The sequence below is a fragment of the Saimiri boliviensis genome, chromosome 4 (assembly GCF_048565385.1).
Source record: "Saimiri boliviensis isolate mSaiBol1 chromosome 4, mSaiBol1.pri, whole genome shotgun sequence".
Taxonomy (NCBI): Eukaryota; Metazoa; Chordata; class Mammalia; order Primates; family Cebidae; genus Saimiri; species Saimiri boliviensis.
This window is the reverse complement of record NC_133452.1, coordinates 61,137,341-61,150,121: the sequence shown is the minus strand read 5'-3', so window position 1 is coordinate 61,150,121 and position 12,781 is coordinate 61,137,341. Positions and strand designations below refer to the sequence as shown.

Here is a 12,781-nt window from a genome sequence, read left to right as displayed (position 1 = left end):
GTAACACATTCCTGTAGCATTTGCTTGTCTAAAAAAGATTTTGTTTCTTCTTTGCTATGAAAATTAGTTTGGTAGGATATGAAATTCTTGGTTGGAGTTTCTTTAAGAATGCTGCTAATAGGCCCCCAATCTCTCCTGGTTTGCAAGGTTTCTGCTGAGAAGTTCGCTGTTAGCCTGATGGGGTTCCTTTTGTACATAATCTGTCCTTTTTCTCTAGCTGCCTTTCAGATATTTTTTTCTTCAGCATTGACCCTGAACAGTATGGTGACTATATATAGTATCTTGCAGTTGTTTTCTGGATTTCGTGTACCTCCCTGGCAAGATTAGTAGTTTTCTTTCTCTTTCGTCCCTCCCTTCCTTCCTTCCTTCCTTCCTTCCTTTCTCTCTCTCTCTCTCTTTCTTTCTTTTTCTTTTCTTTATTTCTTTTTTTTGACATTTTTTATAAATTTGTTTATCCATATTCTAAGGACTAGGGGAGTTTTCTTGAATTATTGCCTAAGTATATTTTCCAAGTTGTTTCCTTTTTCACCTTCTCTCTCAGGAATGCCAGTAATTTGAAGGTTTGGCTGCTTTACATAATCCCACATGTCTCAAAGAATTTACTTATTTTTCTTTTTCTTTTTCTTTTTTCTTTTTGTCAGATTGGGTTAATTCAAAAGAGCAGCCTTGACATCCTGAAATTACTTCTTTTGCTTGGTCCAGTCCATTGATAAAGCTTTCAATTTTATTTTGAAATTCCTTAAGTGAGTGTTTTACTTCTAGAGGCTCTGACTGATTTCTTTTTAAGATATTTATTTCTTCATTTCCTGGATTGCTTTAGAAGTTTGTCTCAATTTTTAACTTTGTCTTGGATCTCTATGAGCTTCTTTGCAAGCCATGCTTTGACTGTTTTTCTTTTCTTTCCTTCCTTCCTTCCTTCTTTTCTTTTCTTTGTTTTCCCTCCCCTCCCCACCTCTCCCCTCCCTTCCTTCCGTCCTTCCCTCTTTTGATATAGAGTCTCACTCTGTTGCCCAGGCTACAGTGCAGTCATGTGATCTCAGCTTACTGCAATCTTCACCTCCCAGGTTCAAGCAATTATCCTGCCTCAGCTTCCTGAGTAGCTGGGATTACAGGCATGTGCCACCACGCCCAGCTAATTTTTATATTTTTAGTAGAGACAGGGTTTCACCATATTGGCCAGGCTGGTCTCGAACTCCCTACCTCAGGTGATCTGCCTGCCTCAGCCTCCCAAAGTGCTAGGATTATAGGCATGAGCCACCACACCTGGCCTATGATTTGAATTCTTTATCTGTCATTTCTGAGTTTCTATTCTGGTTAGAGACTTTTGCTGGAGATCTAGTGCAATCCTTTGGTGGTATTACTACCTTTAGCTTTTTCATGATGCCAGAATTCTTGTGCTGGTTCCTTCTCATCTAGAGATACTGGCACTTCTGATTTTTGTAATTATTTTCATGTGGGTAGGATTTTTTTTTCTTTTTCTTTCTTTCCCTATAGTAATAAATTATTCTTTATTTTTATTTTTCTTTCCTTTCCCTTTTCTCTGCTTGCCTAGGAGATGTGACTGCAGAGAATGCTTGGTAAGATTTTTTGGCTTTGCTTCTATAGCCCTATGCTGCCGCCACTGCCACCTTCTTCTTCTTCTCCTCCTCCTCTTCCTCTTCTTCTCCTTCTTCTTCTTCTTCTTCATCTTTTCTTCCTTGTCCTTCCTTCACCTTCCTTCTCCTTCTTTCTTTCTTTTTTTTTTTTTTTTTTTGAGACAGAGTCTCACTCTGTCACCCAGGTTGGAGTGTGGAGTACAGTGGCCCAGTCTCGGCTCACTACAACCTCCTCCTCCCAGGTTTAAGCAACTCTCCTGCCTCAGACTCCTGAGTAGCTAGGATTACAGGCACTTGCCACCATGCCTGGCTAATTTTTGTATTTTAGTAGATACAAAGTTTCACCATGTTGGCTAGACTGGTCTTGAACTCTTGACCTCAAGTGATCTGTCTACCTCAGCCTCTCAAAGTGCTGGGATTATAGGCATGAGACACTGCACCTGGCTACCCTATAAAACCTTCTTTCAGCAGGTTTTATATTGGGCTGTGAAGTCTGTCTTACAAACCTACAGGTGGCTTGTAAGTTAAGAGCTAGCTACAGCCAGTATGTTTGGGTATATACTTGATCTTGTTTACTGGCAGAACCTCTTTGTTGCTCCAGGCAATTACCTGATTTGTAGAATGTATAGTGGTCTGCACTCCCTGTTCAGTCCTGGTGGTGACAGGGTTTGGAATGGCAGCAGTGGGAACCGCAAAGGGCAGAGGCAGACCTGGTAAACCTGCCTGCAGGTCCCCTGATGGTAAACATAAGCACTGGTGCCAAGGGAGAATCCAGTGGGTGACCATGAGGTACCCAAAGGTTTTCCTAGGTGTGAAGCTGGGAAACCTGCTGAACTCCAAGTTCTTTGCACGAGGATGAGGTGATGGTTTAAGCTCCTAATCCAAGAGAGTGGGTGTTCCAGATGCCTGGAGATCTTCCTGGATGTGGAGCAGAGAGGGTCTTGCTGCACTATAATCTATGTCCCAGAAGCATGGGGCAGCTTAGGCTGCTGAACCAGATGAGAGGGTGCTCTGAAAGCCTGGAGATCTGCCTGGTTGTGAGACAGAGAGGGCTTTCCCATATCAGATTCTCTGCACAGGAAGAGTGGGGCAGGTCAAGCTGCCAATCCAGGTGAGTGATGCTCCAAATGCCTGGGAATCTGCCTGGACATGGAGTAGAGTGGGCCCCCATGCACCAAGTGCTCTACACAGGAGTCGGGGGACAACTTAGGCTGCTGGACCAAGCATCTAGGTGCTCTGAATGCTTGGAGATCTTCCTGGGTGTGTAACAAAGAGGGTCCTCCTGCACCAGGATCTCTGTACAGGAAGGGTGGGGCAGCTCAGGCTGCTGAACCAGGCCAACATGTATTCCAAATGCCTGGAGATCTCCCTAGGTGTGGAGCAGAGAGAGCCTTGCTGCACTACAATCTATGCCCAGGAAGGATGGGGTGGTTCAGGCTACTGGTTCAGGTAAGCAGATATTCCAGATGCCTGGATTTCTGCCTGGGGTTGGAAGAAAGAGGGCCCTGCTGCACCATGATCTCAGAGGAGCAGGGTGGGGCACCTAGCAATGGCACATGCAGATCAGTTGCAGGTTTCCAACCTGGCCCTGGCTGTAAGTCTCACCACCTAGGAGAAACTGCAGCTGTAGCAGCTCTCTTCCCATGCCATTCTTGTGACAGGGGAGAGCACAATTCCAGCACCTACTGCTGAAGCACCTTCCACAGTTCTGGATGTGGAGGCCCCCTATCCAACTCTGGAGCAGGTCCTCCAATTTCTGGCCTGAGACTAAAATGCCTGTGCAGCCATGCTGCAGGTGAACAAAGAAACTCTTTACTTTAAGTCCCACCTATTTACCTTTGTTTTTATTGCATTTGCTTTTGGTTTCTTGGTCATGAAGTCTTTGCCTAAGCCAATGTCTAGAAGGGTTTTTCTGATGTTATCTTCTGGAATTTTTTGGATGGAAACATTTTAAAAAGCCATCCAACAGACTGCATCCTCATCCCTAGAGGATGTGCTTCTTGGTCCCTCATCTGCTTCTGATGTCTTTTCTCACCTAAAAAGAAAATAAAAATACAATGTACAATACAAAGCTCAACATTGTAGGTAAAGACTGAAAGCCTGCCATTGTTAATGTTCTTTGCAACCAGTGAAGATGTTCTGGTGATGCTACCGTGCTGCTTACTGATCATGAACACATTAGTTTTTCATTGTATTAATGATGTCATATTTTTTCCTGTTGAGTACTTATATGTGAATAAGTATAAGCAAATGATTGCTGTTCTTGCTTAGAAGCACATGTATTAAAACTGGAGAGATACAGAGAAGATTAGCATGGCCTCTACACAAGGATAAGTTTTATTTAAAAGACATAAAATAAAAAAAAAGAAAACGATTGCTTATTGGTAGCATATAAAGTCAGGAATGATGGTGATGCTTAAAAACTACAGCTTGTCTACATGGGTGGCTATGATAGTGATACCTTCTCTTTCTGATGGTTACATTTACACAGTCTTTGTTTTATGCACAAAATTATTTTAAAATGGTATAAAATTACTTTTAGGTGATATATATGTTATATATGGAATATAAATGAATTTCATGTTAAACCTGGGTCCCATCATAAGATATTTCATTATATATATGCAAATATTCCAAAGTCCAAAAAAATTCAAATTCCAAAACACTTGTGGTCCCAAGCATTTTGGATAAGAGGTGCTCAACCTGTATTGGTATCTTTTAAAATAAGTCCTTAGAATCAAGATAATGATGGTAGAGAAACTCTCTGGAATAAATTGAATTTCATTTATTGTTTTAAACTGGCAATGATTAAAAAGGAGGAAAGGAAAAATGGAAAAAAGAAAGGAAGTAACGAAGAAAGAAAGAATAAAAAGAAAGTGATATAAATGCTCTTAATTTTCTTTTTTTTCTTTTTCTTTTTTTTTTGAGACGGAGTTTTGCTCTTGTTACCCAGGCTGGAGTGCAATGGCATGGTCTCGGCTCACCGCAACCTCCACCTCCTGGGTTCAGGCAATTCTCCTGCCTCAGCCTCCTGAGTAGCTGGGATTACAGGCACGCGCCACCGTGCCTAGCTAATTTTTTGTGTTTTTAGTAGAGATGGGGTTTCACCATGTTGACCAGGATGGTCTCGATCTCTTGACCTCGTGATCCACCTGCCTCGGCCTCCCAAAGTGCTGGGATTACAGGCGTGAGCCACCGCGCCAGGCCTAATGCTCTTAATTTTCTATTTAACTCAAATATTTTGTGGAGAAGAGACAATTAAGCACCTGTAAAGTCTATGTGACATCTGTATTTGTGGTTTTATAAATTGTGTGAATACATTAATAAATTCTAGGTTTCATTCAACATTACCAAAATATGGACTTCAAGGAACAACACAGTGAGACCCCATCTCTTAAAAAATGCTAGAAATAGTATCTTGTTTTTAAAACTGTTTGAGAACTTCCTTAATCTGATAAGGAGCATCTACCAAAGCTCAGTAAACATCATATTTGATGATAATGTATTGAATGCTTTTCCACTTAGGTTGGGAACAAGGCAAAGATGACTTCCGCTTTTAGTCAGCATACTTTTAGAGGTCCTAATCATGGAAATAAGGCAAGAAAAACAAATGAAACACATAAGGAATGGGAAGGAAGAAGTAAAACTGCCTATTTTTGCAGAATACCCTGTTTACATAGAAATATCTTTAAAATCTTCAAATAAGCTCATAGAACTCCTAATGTGAATTTAGCAAGGTTACAGGTTCCAAGGTTAATATGTAAGTATCAATATTTTGTATATGCTTGTAGTAAACAATGAAATTTAGCAAAAAAAAAAAAGTTAAAATATTTCACAGTTGCATCAAAAACCTAAACTAATGAGCAATAAATTTAGCAGAAAACCTGTGATACCTCTGCATTGAAAACTAAAAAAATTGCTAGACAAAATGAAATAATACCTAAATAAATGGAGCAATGTATTATTTTCTTGGATTGACTGGAACGTTTAATATTGTGAAAAATGTTACTTCTTCCCAAATTGGTCTATAATTCAGTGCAATTACAGTCATAATTTCAGCATGCTCTTTTTTTTGGTTGTTGTTGAAATGTACAAGCTGATTCTAAACTTTATATGGAAATTAAAGGTACCTTGAATAAACAAAACAAACTTAAGAAAGAACAATGAAGTTGAAGAGCAAACAAACAATTGCTGATTTCAAGACTTACTACAAAGATATTATCATCAAGATATTTGATAGTGGTATAAGAATAGACAAATCAGTGGAAAAGAATGGAGAGCCCAAAAATAGATACGTACTTATATGATCATTTGACTTTTTGACAAAGGCACCAAAGCAATCTATTGGAAAAGGAAATGGTGCTAGAATAATTGGATATTAATATGGAAAAGATTAACCTTGATTCGTACCTCACATGATACACAAGAATCAATTTGAGATGGATCATAGACCTAAGCAAAAAAGCCAAAAGTATAAAGCTTTTACAGGAAAACACTGGAGTATATCTTCATGACTTGGAGGAAGGCAAAGGTTTCCTAGAGAAGTCACAGAAGCAATACCTTAAAAAATAATTAGATTTAAACAAAATAAAAAAAAATTCTGCTCTTCTAAAAGTACCTTACGAAAATGAATAGGCAGGCCAGGTGTGGTGGCTCACACCTGTAATCCCAGCACTTTGGGAGGTCAGCGGTGCGAGGATCCTTTGAGTTCAGGAGTTTGAGACCAACCTGGGGAACATGGAAAAACTCCATCTCTACTAAAAATATAAAAACTTAGCTGGGTGTGGTGGTGCATGCATGTGGTCCCAGCTACTTGGGACGCTGAGGTGAGAGGATTGCTTGAGTCTGGGAAGTCGAGGCTGCAGTGAGCCAAGATTGCACCATTGCACTCCAGCCTGAATGACAGAACATGACCCTGTAAGAAAACAAGGAAGGAAGGAAGGGAGGTGGGGAGGGAGGGAGGGGCAAGTAATAGACTGGGAGAAAATATTTATAAATAATATATTTCATGAAGGGATGGTGTCTATAATATACAAAAGAATTCTACAACTCAGTAATAAGAAGTCACCTCAATGAAAATTGGGTATAATTTTGAACATGCACATCTTTGAGTGACTAGTCGTCACATGTAAAAATGCTCAACTTCATTAGTTATCAGATAAATGAAAAAAAGACAATAAAACATCACATTACACACTCACTAGAATGATTAAAATGAAAAAGGCTTTCAAAACCAAATATGTTGAGAATGCGGAGCAACTAGAACTCTCATACACTGTTGCTGAGAATGTAAAATGTAAAATAGACTATGGAAAAAAGGTTTGGCATTTTCTTATACAATTAAACATCTGTCTACCCTATGACCCAATAGCCAAACTCCTAGCTATTTACCCATTGGGAAAAAAGTTCACACAAAGACTTGTACAAGAATGATTAGGACAGCTTTATTTTTAATAGCCAGTAACTAGAAACAACTCAGGTATTCATCAACTGAAAGATAAGTAAACAAACTATGGCATGTTCATAAAGTTTAATACTACTCAAAAATAAAAAGAAATGAGCATGTAACAACATGGATGAATTTCAGAAACAGTGAGGTAAAGAAGCCTTATACAAAGGAATGTATACTCTATAATTTCATTTTTATGCTGACCCCTGCCAACAGCCCATTATCTTTTAAAGAGATTTCATTAATAATAATAAAAAATCTTGTATTTACTCTCATAGTTACCGTTTCTGGTGTTCTTCATGCCTTTGTGTATTCCAGGGTTTCATCTGATATTTTTCTGCCTGAGGACTTCTTTTTAACATTTCTTGCACTTCTGGTCTTCTGGCGATGAATTCTCTCAGCTTTTATATATCACAAAAATTCTGATTTTAAAATACTTTTGCTCAGGATCGAATTCTAGGTTAATACTTTTGTTTTGTTTTTCCTTTGGACATGTTACTCCACTATCTTCTGACTTGCATTATTTCCAGGGAGAAGTTGCTCTTATTCTTCTCTCCTCCCCTGTATGTAATATATTTGTGTGTGTGTGTGTGTGTGTGTGTGTGTGTGTGTGTGTATATTTTGGGTTTTTTTTTTTTGCTGCTTTATAAGTTTTTTCTTTACCAGTTTAAAGCAGTTCTGTTATGGCATGTCTTGGTGTAGTTTCCTTCATGCTTCTTATGCATGGGGCTTATTGCCCATCTTAGATCTGTAGGTTTTATAATTTTCATCAAGTTTGAAAGTATTTTGATTACTATTTCATTAGGTATTTCTTTCTTTTTCCTCCCTTTCTCCTTTTTGGGGACTGAAATTACACATATGTTAGGCTGCTAACAGCTCACTTATTTGCTCATTTTTTCTGCCTTTTTTTCCTCTCTGCTTCATTTTGGATAGTTGCTATTTACTTATTCGTCTGTTTTCACGCTGCTGATAAAGACACACCTGAGACTGGGCAATTTACAAAAGATAGAGGTTTAATGGACTTACAGTTCTACATGGCTGGGGAGGCCTCACAATCATGACAGAAGGCAGGGAGGAGCAAGTCACATCTTATTTGGATGGTGGCAGGCAAAGAGAGTGAGCTTGTGCAGGGAAACTCCCCCCCACAATACCATCAGATCTCATGAGATTTACTCACTATCATAACAGCATGGGAAAGACCTGGCCCCATGATTCAATTACCTCCCACTGGGTCCCTCCTATAATGTGGGAATTCAAGATGAGATTTGGGTGGGGACACACAGACAAACTATATCAATTACTATCTCTTCAGGTTAACCAAAATTTTCTTCTTCAGTGTCTAATCTGTTATTTTTATCCAGCATATTTTTCATCTCACATATTGCAGTTTCATTTTTTTTTTTAAATACAGAATCTTGATCTGTCGCCCAGGCTGGAGTGCAGTGGCATGATCTTGGTTCACTGCAACCTTGCCTCATGGGTTCAAGTGATTCTCCTGCCTCAACCTCCTGAGTAGCTGGGACAACAGGCATGGCACCTGCCACAATGCCTGGCTAATTTTTTATACTTTTAGTAGAGATAGGGTTTCACTGTGTTAGCCAGGATGGTCTCAATCTCTTGACCTCATGATCTGCCTGCCTCAGCTTCCCAAAGGGCTGGAATTGCAGGTGTGGGCTACTGCACCAGGCCAGTTTTCATCTTTAAAAGTTTATCTTGGGCAGTTTAAAAATATTTTCCATGTCTCTATTTTTCTTTTTTGAGACAGGGTCTTGCTCTATTGCCCAGGCTGGAGTGCAGTGGTGTGATCTTGGCTCACTGCAACCTTAGTCTCCCAGGTTCAATTGATTCTTGTGCCTTAGCCTCCTGAGTAGCTGGGATTACTGGCCTGTGCCACCACTCCCAGCTAATTTTTGTATGTTAGTACAGGTTGGTTTTCACCATGTTGGCCAGGCTCCTCAAGCGATCCACTCACCTTGGCCTCCCAATGTGCTGGGATTACAGGTGTGAGCTACCATGCCTGCTCACATGTCTCTATTTAACATGGTCAATCTCTGTTCTAGCTATTTAAATACACAGAATATAGCAATAATGGTTTAATACTCTTATCTTCTAAATTTATTATCTTTGTCATTCCTATGTCTGTTTCTATTGATGAAGAGTCATTATGGATCATATTTTCCTATATTTTTGAATCCCTGGTAATTTTTTATTGGATATCAGACCTGTGCATTTACCTTGCTGGGGGTGAGATACTTTTATATTCCTATAAATATCCTTGAGCTTTACTACCTTTTTTAGAAACAGTTTGCTTTGGTGGGGGTGGGGGAGGGGTATTGCTTTTAAGCTTTGTGTGGCAGGATCAGAGCAGCATTTACTCTAGGACTGGGTTTTCTCACTACTGAGGCCAATCCTGTCTCAGTATTCTATGTAATATTGCATGAATTATGAGATTTTCTAGTCTGAGTGGTGGGAACAGACATTATTCTCAGCCATGTGTGAGCTCCAGTGATCATTTCCTCTAATACTTTTAGGCGATTCTTCCCCTTGCCTCAATTCATTTTCTCATACATGTGTGCTGATGAGTACTCAGCTGAGGACTCATCTGGGCCCCTCAGCTGGTCTCCAGGACACCCTTTTCTCTAAAACTCTGCCCTGTGGACTCAACCTGCCTTTTTCTCCCTGGACTTCCATGCATCTCCTCAACTTAGGGAGATTGCCGGGCTCTGCCTGGGTTCCTCCTCCTGTGCAGCCTCCTATAAACTTTTCATGGGCACTAAGCTGGGGTAGTTGTACCTCTCACTGCATTTGTTTCCTATTCTGAGAGATAACCGTCCTTTGTTATTGGTGTCCAATGTTTACACGAAGATATGAATGCTGGGTGTATGACCATGGAGGGCCACTTTAAAAGTCTGCCATAGTAAGGATGACTTGAAGTCGGGCATGGTGCCTCACACCTGTAATCCCAGCACTTTGCAAGGCCGAGGTGGGCAGATCACTTGAGGCCAGGAGTTTGAGACCAGCCTGGCCAACATAGTGAAATCCTGTCTCTACTAGAAACACAAATAGCTAGTATGGTGGTGAGCGCCTGTAATCCCAGCTACTGGGGAGGCTGAGGCAGGACAATCACTTGAATTGGGAGGTGGAGGTTGCAGTGAGTCAAGATCACACTACTGCACTACAGCCTGGGCGACACTAAGACCCTGTCTCAACCAAACAAAATAATAATAATAATAATAATAATAATAATAAACATGGCTTGATAGAGAATGTGACATTTGAGCAATAGATTGTATAGTATTAGAAAAGAAGGTAGGGGGAAAAGTAATGAGCTCATGCTGATGGCTCTGCCTAAAATACCCTTCCATCCACTCTGCTTGGTGTAGCACTTTGCTCGTTTTTCCATGTAGTCGTATTGTTACCTCTGCAAAGCTGCCTTGAACCCTCGAGATAAAATAACTTAGCTTCCTGCTCTGAGTATTATATTTACACGTTATGTTCTTCTTTACTTCATCTCATGCTTATGGTCTGGTTGGGTTTGTCAGCTTGGTCTTAAGTCCACTGGTCACAGCATGGTTCTGCAAGAGTCTGTATGTTTTTGCATCGTTAAAGTCCATGGTGCTAATCCTAGGTCTACCAATTACTGCCTGGGAATTCAGCACATTATTTTTAAAATTCTAAATGTCCATTTCTTTATGTGTAAAATGGAGGTGAAATTATCATCTTTGTAGGCTTATCATGATTTATGTACAGTGCCTAGCAAATTGCGTGGTTTCTAATAGGTACTCTATAAATCTTGTTTCCTCTTTTTATCTGTTGTTTTCAGTACTCGTTTCAGTTAAGACATAGTAGAATTCATGAATATGTGTTGAATTGCATATTAAGCTATAACACACTATCAAATGGGAACATTTAATGAACTGTACTATCTACAGATTTAGTAAAATGTTGTTTGAACTTTAGTTCTTTTAAAGAAGCTAACCTATTTAAACAGTAACAGCTGCTTAAATAGTCTAAAGGTGCTCTTTTCTTTTAGTCTATCTATAATACAATAAGAATTTCCTAGAAGGAGAAATCAAATTGGTTTCATGAAATGTAAAATTATCATGTGATAATTTATAGGAAACCTCCTTTAAGACCTGTTTTAAAGGTTTTTCTTACTCTAAACCAATATGTACATATGTAAATAAGCATTATTCAGCTTCTTGGTTTGACACTTGGATTTTTAAGGAAAAGATCTGCATATCCATGTGCATCTCCAAATCTTTATGTAGGTACTTGCACTTTAAAAATTCTCTTTGCTTGTGTTTCATCTGTAAGTATTATAGTTACTCATTGCTGAGAATTTAGAGGTACTTATACCATTTTTTACAAAATGAATGTCCCATAATTGTAGTATTCTGTCTTTTATGACCAAGTGCTCATTTAACTCTGTTTAGAGATCATTAAGAAATCATAGTTAAGAACTTCTGAATTTAAAATAGTATTTAGTAAATAATGACAAATGGTGATATAAATGTATTATAAAATCTTGTCTAAGAAAAATAATATTAAACAACGAATATTAAAAATTTTGGTAGCTAAATAACATTTCACAAGATGGATCTATTCCACTGATAATTAGCATAATATTTGAATTACAAAAAACTCTTCAATTTAATGAGTATGGTCCCTTTCACTTGTGTTCTATAAAAACCTAAAGGTTTTCAAGCCAAATGATTTCTGTTTAGAATTCTGTTTAGAATACATTTTTCAGCGCATAAAGTTTTGGGTTATATATCCTTGTAAAGCCTGATTTTTTTAAAAAGTTCATTCTTTAAAAAATTAAGTTTCTAAGACTTAAAGGCATTGGTATCCTACTTTAACTCTGTTGATGAATGGACATCTTTTAATCAAGAACATTACAAGTGGGCCTTTCCATCTCTCATTGTCATTAACATTTTAAAAGGTGCATGCTTTCTAAACTGCATCTCAGAGCTTTCTACATCCATAAAAAAGATATTATTTTACAAATAGGACCAAAGTGTTACCTTAACATAGATGAACTTTCATTAGTGTAATATCCTAGTTTTAATTCTGTAACATTGTGCTCTTTAATAATCACTAATGATATATATGGCTTTTTTTCTCAATAAAATTTTAAAGGGCTTATTGGAATATAGTTGACATACTGCACATACTTAAATGATATAATTATTAAAATACTGACATATGTATACCTTAATGAGACCATTGCCACAACTAATAGAGTAAATATTTCCATCACCCCAAAAGGTTTCTTCTTGCCCCCTTCCTTCCCTTCGTCCCTCCCTCCCTCTCTCCTTCCTTCCTTCCTTCCTTCCTTTCTTCCTTCCTTCCTCCCTCCCTCCCACCCTCCCTTCCTTCCTTCCTTCCTTCCTTCCTTCTTTCCCTTTTTTTTTGAGATGAAGTCACACTCTTTTGCCCAGGCTGGAGTGAAGTGGTGCAATCTTGGCTCACTGCAACCTTTGCCTTCTAGGTTCAAGCGATTCTCCTGCCTCAGCCTCCCAAGTAGCTGGAATTACAGGCACGTGCTACCACACTTGGCTAATTTTGTTTTTTAGTAGAGACAGGGTTTCATTATGTTGGTCAGGCTTGTTTTGAACTCCTGACCCCAGGTGATCCACCTGCCTCAGCCTCCCAAAGTGCTGGAATTACAGGCATAAGCCACCACACCCAGCCTTGTCCTTTTTTTCATCTGTCACTGCCAAACCTGCTGTCC

The 12,781-nt window shown here is 39.0% G+C and overlaps 1 protein-coding gene and 1 non-coding gene across 7 annotated transcripts in view; both read left to right on the top strand.

Moving 5' to 3' along the window:
- The window catches only part of AFG1L (AFG1 like ATPase), a 263,443-nt gene that overhangs the window by 125,697 nt on the left and 124,965 nt on the right, over positions 1–12,781 (top strand). The gene's annotated exons all lie outside the window — the stretch shown is intronic.
- On the top strand, positions 3,855–3,960 carry LOC120363440 (U6 spliceosomal RNA). Its single transcript, XR_005578991.1, has one exon. It is a non-coding gene; the product is annotated as a U6 spliceosomal RNA (small nuclear RNA).